Source organism: Panthera tigris, chromosome D4, assembly GCF_018350195.1.
Source record: "Panthera tigris isolate Pti1 chromosome D4, P.tigris_Pti1_mat1.1, whole genome shotgun sequence".
NCBI lineage: Eukaryota > Metazoa > Chordata > Mammalia > Carnivora > Felidae > Panthera > Panthera tigris.
The window spans coordinates 51024962-51038583 of record NC_056672.1 but is presented as its reverse complement, the minus strand read 5'-3'; the positions used below and the strand labels follow the sequence as shown (position 1 = coordinate 51038583).

General features: G+C 37.5%; 1 protein-coding gene across 20 annotated transcripts in view; it reads left to right on the top strand.

Annotated features, from left to right (window-relative positions):
- The window catches only part of LINGO2 (leucine rich repeat and Ig domain containing 2), a 429471-nt gene that overhangs the window by 123283 nt on the left and 292566 nt on the right, over positions 1-13622 (top strand). Inside the window, exon 8 of one of the 20 annotated variants that reach the window (XR_006210667.1) lies at positions 3350-3475. The exons of the other annotated variants lie outside the window; for them this stretch is intronic. The gene's annotated coding sequence lies outside the window, so the exon portion shown is untranslated. Of the gene's footprint in view, positions 1-3349; positions 3476-13622 lie in introns of those variants that run through there. 20 annotated transcript variants of the gene reach the window in all.

Sequence of the window (13622 nt, the reverse complement as noted above, 5' to 3'; positions counted from 1 at the left end):
TGATTGTGCTTATTTCTCTATTTTCAACAAAATTGGGTTCCATGTTAAAACATCAGACTTAGAAGAAAAAGACAAAAAGAAGGATAAAATGAAACCAGTTTTGAAGGGCCTCATGTGATAATGCGATTACTAGCACTGCTTTAATCTTGTCACAAGGAAGAGTTCTCCTGTACTGTGAGATCAGCATTTTTGTTCTTTAGAACACCTTTCTGAACTTTGTAAGTTAGCAATATAGAAAAAGTGTACAAGTGCTTTTGATCCAAGAAACATGACTTCTTTTCTCTTCAGTCAACCTTTTGAAAGTGAATCCTATTGATTAGGAGGTACAGAGATAGTACACTCTACTGTTCTGTATAAAAACATATATTGTAGAAGGGCCCCAAGCACATAAAAGATTTGACAGTGAATTCATGTATTTTCCCAGTGACAGGTTAACTCTTTAAAAAGGAACAGAAAATTTATACATTATAGTTTTATAGCTTATATTAGTTTTAAATTCATTTTTGTTCTCTGTTGTAACGACGGTAGTTGTGTTTTTTATAGGGATGCATGTTAGCTCCTCCATAAAGTTAAGAGTGTCAAGGCTTCCCAATTCTCCTTCTCACAAGTTTATAACAAAACCATAACAATTTGTACTGTTCCTTAGCTTAAAAGCAATTTTTCTTTCTTAACGCATTTTAAAAGTAAAGGTTTGCCTAGCTCAGGATTACATTGTTGTATGTTTGTATGGAGAAGCAATATTAAGCAAGAAATACAAAATATAAAAGGTGAGGTTTTCAAAAGCGCTTCTGATAACAGCATGCCCCATGTCATGGGATATGCAGTCTCCAGCATGATTCACGAAAACATTTACACAGCACCCATATATGCCATGTGTCCCTTACTTTCTGCAGAGAGCAATGGACATTCTTACCTGTGCAACTATTCTTATTTTGAGATCTTCTAAGAACCTGGAGAACTTAGCGAGGCAACTGATTTCATCATAAAAAGTCTTGTAGGAATCTTAAATACTTTTAGCTACCTATTTATTTACAATTCAGTTTTTGAATGTCAACAAGATGTAAAGCACTGTGTGGCCAGTAACAAATTAACAACCTTCCTTGCCCTGAATTCATCTAGCAGGGTGAAACTGCCATGTAAACAGCTCAACTTTGGGTGAAATGAACTAAAAAGTTTGATGATATATTTCAAACAGAATTCTCCAGAAACTAAGATGAAGGACTGTTGTAACTGATAGGAGTATTCAAAGGTCTTGAGGCTTAAGAGGCATTTCAGCTGCATCGCTAAAAAGTAGGGAGAAGGGCACTCAGGTGGTTCAGTCGGTTAAGCTTCTGACTCTTGATTTCAGCTCAGGTAATGATCTCAGGGTTCATGGAATCGAGCCCCTCATGGGACCCTGTGCTAACAACGGGGAGCCTACTTGGGATTCTCTCTCCCCCTCTCCTGCTCATGTGCTCTCTCTGTCTGTCTCCCTGTCTGTCTGTCTGTCTGTCTCTCTCATAAAAATAAATAAACAAACAAAAAAGGTAGGGAGAATTTTAATTGATGGGAAATGGGTGTAACAGCATTCTAAGTTCAGGGAACAGTATGGCAAAGCCACCATGGTGTAAAAATATATGTTGCCTTTGGAGAATGGGAGACTTGCCCCTGGAAAGTAGGGAGACATACAGGAAGAGATGGAGGATATAGGTAGGGGCTGGACTGGAGTGCTTGGTGTGCACAGCTACGGTGTTATACATATGGACCTGATGTAATTGAATCTGTGCTTAAAGACACGGCATGGGATGCGTAGGGGCAAGGAAGGTATGTGCAGAGACAAATGGTAAACTCAGAGTATACAGTTCTATGAGTGCATAAATGTGTCATTTCTAGTGCTGCGTCACCAGTGCCTGGAACAGGTCCTACTCATCACTGATTCAGACTAAATGAGTATCTCTCAGTGATAATCCAGAAACTTCTACATTTGCAACTTTCTCCTTTTTTATAAGTGGTTTGAAAACTCTTAATACAAAGGATGAAAAGTTAATGTACATGTTTTCCATCATCTACACGGGTAACACACACACACACACACACACACACACATACACACTCACAACTCTCTCCCAGTATGTGCTTGAAATTAAACCTCAGATCCTGTTCCTGAAATTTATGCCTCAATTAAGATGGGGGCAGCTGCTACCCTACTTTATTTCCCTTTTGAGACTTTTATCTCTCAGGCTTTATCCTTCCCTTCATTGTTTTATCATCCCATCAATCACTGTTTCACTCCTTGGGAATGCAGCGTGCATCGCAGGCACATTTTTATGGCCAGAAAGCAAAGCTACCCTACTTGGCATGTAGTGCTTACTTAAACCTAATTAAATAATTCTGCTGAAAGTATGTCCTTTCCAGCACTGTGCACATTTGGCCAAAATGATAGGGAACACTTTAAAGCTGTGGAAAATAACCGGGGTAGGGAGCCTGAAGAAGACACAAATTGAATGATGGTGAACTTCAGCCCAACCTTCCTTGACATAGTCCTCTAATGAGCCGGGGTGCATTCACACTTCTGCTATAGGAAACTCCTAACTCACAGCCCAGCTTTCACCCCAATTATTTTGTTGAAAATTACCATTGTTGAAGGCTCTCCAGTAGTACACCAAATTCAGTACATTTTGTATGACTGAATCATCTATTTTCAGTGAACTTCTCTTATAGTCTGGGAAAAATCCAAGAATTTCTTTCAAAATATGCATACCTAAGGAAATGTAAATATGATTCACTATAATGTAATATTTGTGAGACCAAGGTCTTTGTCTTTCTTCTCTTAAGACCTTAATTTCAGGGACACATTCATTTTCAATAAACATATCTGATGAGTGAATGAATGAATATCAAAAATTGTGCTTGAGATCAAATTCATAACTTCTGTGTTAACAGCAGGAAATACAATTGCTCTCTTCTTAGTGAGGCCAGCTAGCATTCGGTTCATCTTGCCCAGTGTTAGATCAAAGGCATCTTATAGCTTGCAGTACTGCCATTATTTAGTGAAAGATTTTTTTTTAAGTTTATTTTTGAGAGAGAGTGCACATGTGCAAGCGGGGAAGGGGAGAGAGAAGGAGACAGGATCCGAAGAGGACTCTGCACAGAGAGCCTGACATGGGGCTTGAACTCACGAACTATGAGATCATGACTTGAGCCAAAGATTTTTTTTTTAAATCATATGATGACAAAAATTTTTTATGCATATGAATGATTTAATATAAAATAAAGGATGAAGAAAAAAATTATTAAATGCCTTGTTGCTTTTATAAGTAAAGTATGGTTCTATTTTACAGTCACAAATTTTGAATTTTTATTTTTATAGATCCCAAATGCTTGGAAGAAAGAAGTAAGGCTTTCCCTGTTTCCATGCTATTGGGTGTGAATTTCTCTGGGTAGAAGTCACTAGACTACTGCTATCCTAGCAAGCTACCCTTTCATATTTCAAGAAGACAGGTTATAGCAAATTGTGGTTGTGAATATACTATCTCAATTAAAGGCCCTGTCGTTAAGTAAAGCCTGGATTTGAATCCAAACTCTGACACTTACAAATTATATGACCTTGGGTAAGTCATTTATCATCTGAGAACTTTGATTCCCAACTTGTAACATGCACGTAGTAGTAGCTGTCCCATGTATAATTGTGAGGATTAAGTGAGATCACACATATAAAACACTCAGCAGAATATCTGACACATTATAAATAAGTGATATATATAAAAATATATCTATTTATAAATTACTGATATACTGATTTATAAATTACTGATATATAAAAGTTACTGACATTTATTATTATTATTATTATTATTATTACCACTAATAGTCTATTGTTATTATTACTACTAATAGTCTATAGATGTAGCAGTTCTACCTAGAAGTTCATTTGTTTCAGTGAAATGTCAGAATATTTTATCCTTAGTCCCTAGAAGTAAATGATATGTAAAATGCTTAGCATTTACACACCTCATAAGCACTCAATTACTGTTAGTTGTTGTGGTGCTAGTTTTAATTGTCATTTTCCCATATAAGCACTTCTTTTCTTTAGGCTTTTTGAGGAGATCTTGGGTCTAATCTCTTTATAGCAACAACTTCCTTTTTAGGATAATGGCAAGTCTATGTATTGTGGTTAGTGTTATGACTTTAAGATAAGGCCCAATCCGTTATTGGTTATATTATAATCACATTGCTGGGTGCCTTGATATTGAGGTGAATAGCATTTTCTTTAAAACCAAATATGACCAGAATGGTTTTTCATACCAAATTATAGTCTTTAGAATCAATAAAACACATTGAAAGCCACTAAAGGAAACATTAACATATATCTGACAGTAGCAAACAAATCATCCTGATCTGTTGACATAATTCTCTAATATGGAAATACTACTTTAACATATACTCATAGATACTGTCTTTAGAGGTCCCTGACATTAATCAAGTAGTATATATGTAATTATGCCTTTAACCTTTCCTTTTGTTACATGTATTTTACACAAAAATACTGTTATTAATTTTAAAATGAAAATTTAGGATTAAAACTGCTTTTAACGTGGTAAAACAATACTTTAAAAATTAACTGTCATGATTCATTTCACAACATGCCACCTAAAACCATATAGGAGAAGAACGGGGATAAATTAGAGACAATTCCATGAATTTCTGGCCTGTGCTTCATAGACTGTTGGTTTTGGGTGGCCCTATTCTTGTCAACAAATGGCAGAATCTAGATAAATCAGCTGAGATGTGAGGGAAGACAAGTAGACTAGAAAACCGAGGGAGGGTCTGTTGAAAATGAATCACTCTGAGGTAAATAAAGGATTCCAGGCTTTGGCGAAGGACTTTCTAGGATTGGACTGTGAGTTTCTGCAAAGAGCCAGGTCCAGAAAGATGCTCATCTTGCCCTGGCAGCTCACCGCTGCCCTTGGTGAGGGGCAGAGGAAGCCATTGGTGGAGAGGAGAGAGATTCAGGGATGCACCGTGGTTTGGAAGTAGCTGAAGTGATGGGCTGTGCAGTTGATTGGGCAGTCAAGAAGCAGAATCATGCCAGGGGTTACCAGCTCGATAGCACGTGTGTGATGAGTTTGAACTGAGTGACAAGAAATCCCTGAGTGAGCAAGGGGAACATTTCATTAGAAGGGAGTTATTTATTCTAAGGATAAGATTTAGCATGAAATTAAGATACTGCTGAAGTCAATCTTTACAAAGTCTCTTCTGCAGAAATATGATAACCAACACCTGATTATATCATGTCTCTTTCTACTGCATCCAACAGGACAGTAGGAATGAAATAATAATGATACCCACCCTCAATTGAATATTGGGATCAATGTAAGTCTTTTATATCAATAACCCTGAAATATAGACACAGTTACACACATATTCAAGATGAAAAAAACCGGGACTTGGAAAGGTTAGTTACTTTTCCAAGCTCACACAGCTCGCATGTGTGAGGGCAAGATCTCCCAAGATCTCCTTTGTCTAAAACCTGTGTGTATTCCATTATATTATTATCCTATTTTTCAGTTCCTGAGACTAATGTTCCAATCTTTATGCCATTATACATGCGAGTACATTTGCTGTTCTATGTATTTTTATATTTTGTAATTTTTTCTTGCATATGTGTGCATATTGCTTTTCCATGAATTTGAAAGTTGCTTAAGAGGTAGAGTATCTCTTTTTTATGGAGGGCCCATTAGTGCTAGTCCTGAGCCATTATGCAGGGCAGGGCCATTATGATAGGCCCTGATTCTGAGCACATGTTTGCTGCTAATGATACCAGTTAACAAACTGGTTTCCTCTTTTCAACAGAGAATTTACATAGACTTCATAAATAACTCTTGGCATAAATGCCACAATTTATGTACCTATAATTTTTTGAATACCTACATAAATGGCCACAATTAAAATAATTTGAGAAGGGCGACTGGGTGGCTCTGTCGGTTAAGCATCTGACTCTTAATCAGCTTGGATCATGATCTCACAGTTTGTGAGTTCAAGTCCCATGTCAGGCTCCGTGCTAACAGCACAGAGTCTGCTTGGGGTTCTCTCTCCCTCTCTCTGCCTCTCTCTCTCTCTCTCTCTCTGTCTCTCTGTCTCTCTCTCAAAATAAGTAAACTTTAAAAATAATTTGAGTAATGTATTGTCTTTCATCTATGTAGCATTTCTTTCCCCTAACGGAGAGCACCAGAGTGATTTAACATCATTTTCCAGCATGCTTTTGTGGAACACTGATCTGGAGGTGTATGTTCCATATACAAAGGGTTTTGCAGCCAATTGCATTTTGCTGGTGTAGTAATTTATGATAAGGACTGGCTCAAAAAGAAAAGGTTTAGGTTTAACTGCAACAATTGCCACTCCCTTCCTGAATAAATGGAGGATTGTTGGTCAGAGGAATATAAATGATCTTGAACGATCTTTTCCCACAAGATTACAACTCTGATGTTAAGTACAGAGGTTTTGGCCAGTCACATTCTTATTCTTTTTTTTTTTTCCCCTCCCATTTCTTTTCCTCTCTTTTTTCCTCTCCTTCCTCCTTCCCTCTTCTTCCTTTTTCCTTCTCCCTCCTTTTCCCCCTCCTCTTCCTCTTTCTTCTTCTTCCTCTTCTTCTACCTCTCCCCCCTGCCTGCCCCATACACACATACTCTTCCCTCTTTTTTTCTCTCCTCCCAACCTATGAGCATGCTAACATTTTCCCCTCTTTGGGATTTCCCGTGTTTTGATCCAAACATACCATCACCTCCAGTATATCCCTTCTCTAGATATGTTACTCTAGATATGAGGTTATAACTTTCTTTTTCATATCAGCCAAGTCTTGACACTGTTCTCCATCTCCTTGTTTTTAACCAGAGAGACATTGTAACTTTAAGGCAACCCTTATAGATAGAGTTCCTTTTAGTAGGGAATTACTCTTCAGAGGGTAACCTCACTTTCATATTCTTGGTAGCCGAATTCTATATACACAGCTACATTTTACACATTCAAAATGCAGCCCTAATTATGAAGCCAAAGCCAGTTAGTGTTAGGCTACATCATTAGCACCATCATTAGGAAACTTTTGCTGAAAGTCTTTTTTGCAGGGGGCACAAGGCCATAGGAAACAGTCTCCATTTCTGTCTGCTTTCACTTCCACATAGATTAAAGACCGTCGCTACTCTTAAATATTAACTTTACCCTGAAGGAGTTTATGATGCCTGTGCCAAGCAACACAGATATGTAACACTAGCAAAAAAGAAAAAAGACGGTACTGTAAGTGTCAGGCAGGAACTTGGATAGATGACAGAAACAACAGATTCAGAGGAAGAAAAAGTCCTGGGAGGCTAGAGGTCTCAGGGAAGCTTTATGAAGGAGGTGGATCCAGAACTGAGTCTCAAAGATTAAGAATTGTCTTTGGTTTTAAAAAATGCTTGGCCACAGAAGTCTTTTCACCTTTCCTTATCTTTGGTTTTGTCTTCCATCCATTCAAACCTACAGCTGAGAGCAAATAGCAACATGTCATTTCCATACTTGAGGATGAAGCGCTATTTCTCAATGTGTCTCTTTTTGCCTCTTGAGACATTCATATGCATGCACTTTATTTGGTTCTTAGTGTTACTACACAGTGCTTGTTACCATCTGTCATGCATATCTGGCTATTATTTGTCCTTCTCAACCCCTTACCATACTTCTCCATACTTCTCCTTCTCCATACTTCCATTACATCTGCTTCTGTAACCACAATGTGAGTCCTCTAAGGCAGAGATCAATTCTAACTTATTCCTGTTTTCCCAGAATGATAGTATCCCACAGAGCTGGCATGTATAAATGAACATACGCCTTTTCTTCTCAATCACATTAGGACTAGATCACTTAATTTTTTGTCAGTTTTGATGACTGGTAATCCAACCTTACTCTCTTCTATGCCTTTGCTTAGCTGAAATGCCTTTATGGGATGGTTGAAAAGAACAGTGTTTTCTAGAATGTTTAGTAAAAGTATTGTGGGCTGCCAAATATGATGTAAATTATCAGGATTAAGAACAAAAATTCTATCTGCAGAACTGGAAATATTTCAGATGGTATTTAAATGTGACTCGAAAATGTGATTTCATGAAAATGTTAGTATTTATATGAACAAAGTACACGGAAAACTAATACTGATAGAAAAATTTTAAGAGTTTAAATCCCTTTTTATGTGTCTATGTTACTGGAATTTAGTTAGGCTCTAAAGCTTTGTAAATATCCTCTAGTAGAAAGTCTCCTACCCTACTTCTGAATATCTCCTGGATGTAGTTGATATAAATTCATTTATCAAATCTGATATGATGTAAGCCAAAAGAGTACAGTTATTACAGTATAATGTTTAAGCTAATTTATGATAATTTTTATTAAAAAAGTAACATTTTGTTTCCCGGATGAGCCTGCAGCAGAATGAAAACATGCTTCATCAGCGGAATGGGTAGTATTTTCTCCAACTGATCTTTCATCCAAGGGAATTCTTAAGCCAGAACCTTCTAAAAGATATAATTTGGAGAACTTCCAAAAAAGAGAAAAAAATACCTGTCCTGAAAAGAATGGTAAACTATAGTGTGATCTCATTTGTCCTAAATTCTGCATATCATTCACCCACGAGCTGTAGTTGTCTCACCCTTAGGTGATATGTCCCATAACTCATTCTAGTCAATCGGATGCATTTACTACTAAAGGGACTCATATCTTGGAAATAACCTTCCTGTTTCAAACTGTGTTCTCTAATGAATGAGAAGGTAACTGCATTAAGTACCTTTCTAGTTGCCAAGTGTAATAATCTTCTACCTAGGCGAGTGTGTGGCTGGCCTCTGTATCTGGCATCCTTTGTGAAATGTAATCACGGGTGTAATTTAAGTGGAACTCAGGGACCGGACATAGAAGTTTCCTCAAATGCTTGGATTATAAATATCAATAGCAAATTCAGCTTGCCTTTTCCACAAGGCATTTTCTTCCCTATTTGGACACAGTCATGGGTTCAAACAGGAATCTTTCAAATGCAGAAACCCAGTAGCTGAGGTTTGAATATATCAGGGAGGTATTTGCAATTTAGACTTGGAAACAAATCTGTTACAAATGAGAATCAAGTAATTCCAAATGCATAAAGATGAATGTAAATATATGCCAGATCTGCCTTAGGATAGTATAATTCAATTAGTAACAAACACACTGCTATTTGTGATTTCACTTCCCACTGTATTAGCTGATTAGGGCTCTGTATTAGTGTCCACATCTCTATTTCCCTTTCCCACCAGATTAAAAACATTTTAAGGCCCAGAACTGGTTCTTACCTATTGTAGGAATATTTACCCCTAAAATAAGTCCTGACAAAAAGAAGTGATGATAAGTGAGTGAATTAAAAAAAAAAAAAAAAAAAAAAAAAAAAAAAGCCTGACACCTAACAGTCCCTTAATAGGTATTTATGAATAAGTGAATTAATGAATGGATGAAAGAATGAATAGGCACATGACATTTTATCACAGTGGATATATTTTAATAGCCAGTTGAGGCTTTGGTCAAAACAAAAGGGTATGCACTCTCTTATTTAGTTTAGTAATCAATTAGACTGACATTCAAATTTGAATATTACATTAAAAAAAAATAGAAGTAAAATTCCTAGAGGCGCCTGGGTGGCTCAGTTGGTTAAGTGTCAGATTTAGGCTCAGGTCATGATCTCGTGAGCTCATGGGTTTGAGCCCCTTGTCGGGCTCTGCTGACAGCTCAGAGCCTGGAGGCTGCTTCAGGTTCTGTGTTTCCCTCTCTCTCTGCCCCTCCCCTGCTCATGTTCTGTCTGTCTCTGTCAACAATAATTAAGTGTGTTAAAAAAAAAAAAAAAGTAAAATTCCTTGCTAGCATTTCCAAATTGTACACTCTATTCTAATGTTTTAAAATAAAATTATCTTCCTACTGGCAAAGAGTGACATTTATAGTGTGTGCTAGGTATTTGTAAATTTCACCCTGTTCTGCCCATGCATTCACATCCCACCTACCTTCATTTTCAGTAACTCTTCCTGTTTAAAACAAAATTAAAACAGCTACTTTTCAGAGTTTGCAGGTCAGCAGATATTTTGTATTTGAATGAAATTCTTTAAAAGGACCATTTTAAATAATTTTGTATGATATATGTTATATTGTTTATCTTATGTGGTTAGGAAAAAGGGATATAAGGGTTATTTGTTATAGACAAAACAATCACTGGGTTTTAATATTTAAATGTGAGTCAATTCAAGGTCTGACTATTCTAGGGAAGATTTAGGCACTTGCCATGTGACTGTTAGGAAAAACACACATTTTGCACTTATCCAATAGAAAAGTCACTACAGAAAACTGGGCACTGGCCTGGCACATTGCCTTTACCCATTTAGAATTGCCTGCAGGGAGAACGACCCAGTTCTTTAATTGGAGAGCACCAAATGTATTTACTACTGGATATATAAAGACCAACCATTCAGATCACCATGACATCTAAACAACTTGAAGGTGCTTTACTTCTGCCCTGAACCCTGTACTTCTGCAAAGGGATGTTGTCTTCATTGAAACAAACTTCCAAGTAGTAGCTATACATAAAGGAAATCACACAAAGATGATCCTTAGGTGATCTAATAACTTCATCAGTAGTACACTGTGTTTATTGGTAAGAAATGAAATTCATAACCTTTTAACATTCTTGGGTTTCTTTGCATGCCTTCATTCCCATACTACCCTAAGTTTATATTTGTTACAGTCATGAAAGAAAAAAAAAAAGATATACCTTTGAACATACTGAATACCTTTGTTAGACTGAGATCTCCTTTTGTCCCTGGTGTAACTACCCAAGTGATGAATATTTAGTACCTCCCCAATAAATGTTTGCTGAATTAATGAGCACTGCCTGCACACTTTTCATATCATCTTCAGATGTCCATTCTTTGCCATTCTGTCTATTGCTTCATTTAACATTTCCCCCAAAATCACTCAGAAAGTATTTATTAATATCTACAATGTCGTAACATAGTGTTTTCCTTCTCAGATCTTGTGATACTCCCTTCATTGTCCCAAGGGAACTGACAATCCAGATGGAGAGATAAGACAAAAAACACATAAAAGACTAAATTATGACTTGAAGGAGTAAATGATTAAGGGTAAAATGAACAGCATAAATGATATGAAGATAGTGTGTTCTGTGATTATGCCTAAGCTACATCCATTTAGAAGATTCGTATTTGGGAAAACCTGAGATTCCTTGGGGGCAGCTTCCAGAGCTGGGGACTGAGGGGCTTCCAAGAAGAAAAAAATCTGAACGAAGAGAATCAGTAGACAAACCTGACCTAATAAGCAAGTCTTAGTCATCAGAGGGGCAGAGTGATGTGATGAGCTGGTTGAATTTGTCCCCAACATAGCATTTCCGTTCACAAATGAGTCATATGAGAATTTTAAAGAGAAATAAAGAACTGTGACATAGAGCTGAAATTCGTCTGTAATATATTAATATTCATGAGATATTACTCTCACATCTATAAGGTCATGGATACCAAGTTTTTGTCATTTAATAGATGATAGCAAATGGAACGGAGGCATTGTCTCCCACTTTGCCTAAGGAATAGTGTCCATTTGAGGAACCGGAGGGTTCCACTGGCTGCTCAAACACTAATCACTGGCTAATCACTGACTACCCAAACAAGGAGCTGGCTACTCAGCTAATTAATAGTACTCAAACAGGTAGGGTCTGGAAGTATCCCCGGTGTCACGCAGAGACATCAGTGCTCAGTGAAGGTAGCAGCACCTAACTGAAATATCAGTGTTACCGACGAAGAAGGAAAGGGTAGTAGTGACTATTCATATTTTTGAGTCCATGTTGATTCCCTTCAGTGATATCTCAAAATACCTAGGGCAAGACCCAAGAGAGGATATGGGCAAATGGCATGTTATATACCGAATAGATATTTTGAGAAAGGTGAGTTGACTGAGCCACGGTGCAATCTGGGAAAGCTTCATGAGGCAGGATCTAGATGTATAAGGAGAGAGGAAGATAGTGGGGAGAGGTGGTACTGAAAATGAAGATGAGCGAAGACAAAGAAGTATTTGTGGTCTGTATGGGAAACCGTGAACATAGCACTGTGACTATAGCTGTGGGTGCATTAAAAGGATGGTAGACAACTACATTAGAAATGGATATCACGGGGTCATCTGCGTGGCTCAGTCGGTTAATCCCAACTCTCGGTTTCAGCTCAGGTCATGATCTCACAGTTTGTGAGGTTGAGCCCCGTGTCAGGCTCCATGCTCACAGCATAGAGCCTGTTTGGGATTCTCTCTCCCTCTCTATCTGCCCCTCCCCTGCTTGCTCTCTCTCTGTCTCACTCTCAAAATAAATAAATACACTTAAAAAAATGGAAATAAGTGCCAAAATTAAAGAAGCCTAGAGCTGCATCACATTAAAATCCAAAAATAGCAGGTTCCTGATACGAAGATTTCAGAATTTTTGATAGTAAAATCCCTCTGACTCGAGCCATGCAGTGAGCACTTCACTTATCTTTCATTTTCAAAAACTCTGTGAGGAAGTACTATTATGTTTGTTTTATGTAAATCAAAATTAAAGCTTACAAAGTTTAAATAATTTGCCCAATGTGACACATTAACAGTTGAGCCAGGAACCAGGAATCAAGAGCAGATATGTGTAGTTCATATACCATTGCTACCCTCTTCTAACTGTACTCTGCTCCACACCCTGATCACCATAGCATCAAGTCAGCATTGAATTTTTCCCACTCTGTTCTTTGTCTTTGGATAATAGTTATTCCATACTATACACAGATAGGAAAAACATGAATGGTGGGTCTCTCACTTCTTAAAATCCCTTCTTTTCACTTCACCTGACATTTTTTGATATTCACTTAACCTGACATTTTTTAAAGTTACAGGCCTTGAATTTTTTTTTTTTTTTTAATTTTAGTGCCTTGTGATGAATCTGACTTGAGTGGTTTGCCTTGACATGTTAATGCTAGAAGAGATCATGTGTGTGGTATTTCTTGTGCCCTCAATAACTTAGGGGCAGAGTTTAAGAATTAAAGGAGATCATACGGGAGAAAGGAAATAGGTTTTATAAAGGAGGATGAGGCAAGCATAAGAAGTATTGAAGACAGAAGAGACTGAAGTCACAGAGGACTGACATGGGTGGGGAATGAGTAGTCTTGACTTGCTCTATCTAGAAAATGGACTTCAGAGGAGACAAGACCAGCATTCTGAACTGAAAATAGACATGACTTGGGTCCAGAAATGAAGATGCCCACAATGACAGGAAATTGGTAAAAGCTTTCTCTACAGCTGAAGGAGGATAAACCTTCTATCTACTCTAAATGCCTATGAGCAACAAACTTAATTCATTCCCAAGACCCTGTTAAAACTGCTGTGAATATACTTGAGCACCACTAAGGGCATGAGCTACTGTTGAGGAAAGATGACAGTGGTAAATGCAACATCTTAAAGTTGGTTGGAAGACAGAAATAACATACCATGTTGGGTGTTGCAAGAGGGTGCCATCTTTGAGGGAGCAAGCTACTCTGCTACCATTCCTACTGCTTCATGTAAAACTTGTTTCATCGCACTTCATCTTAACTGAGTGA